Raw genomic sequence first — 670 nt, forward strand, 5'->3', positions numbered from 1 at the left:
CACTGGACCCACAGGACTTTCCACCCACCAGCCTGTGGTCTTCCTGCATTAGGCATCATTGCATGAGTCTAAAGAGGAATTGATGTACAAGTATCGGATATATGGGCTAATATTGAACTTATGGACTTGATCTGGGCTTGGCTGGAATGTTTTATTGATGCATAATTACATCTTGATATAAACTTTTGTCTTATACAAATATGAATGTCCCTGGATTTGTTTCTCTGGTCGACCTGGTCTAACACACCTGGTCTCCACGGACTAAATGCCAATGTTATTGTCATGGACAATAGTCATGGACAATTGTCATGGACACAGGCGTGCACACACACACACACACACACACACACAATGTGTCACATTGACTGAGCCATGATTCTCAGGAGTTTGGCAGTTATGTAATAATATCATTGCCACCCCCACCCCCCCAGTGGTGTGATCAGCCAGCCAATCGTTCACCTGGGGGCAGGGTACAAGGTTATTGTACCAATGAAAAAGGGGGTTTCCTGGGGTATGGTCGAACCATCTTTCTTTTTAGTAAGTACATATAATTTTATTAAGGGCAAAAGGGAGTGCTGCAAAATGGGGAAACAGTCAAGAAGCTGTTGACAAAGCATACCACCATGGAGTCTAGAATGATGAGATTGATCAGGAGTTTGTGGGGGTATTC

Source organism: Echinops telfairi, unplaced genomic scaffold (genome assembly GCF_000313985.2).
Source record: "Echinops telfairi isolate 266 unplaced genomic scaffold, ASM31398v2 ScPeMD7_1;HRSCAF=3_0, whole genome shotgun sequence".
NCBI classification, from domain to species: Eukaryota; Metazoa; Chordata; class Mammalia; order Afrosoricida; family Tenrecidae; genus Echinops; species Echinops telfairi.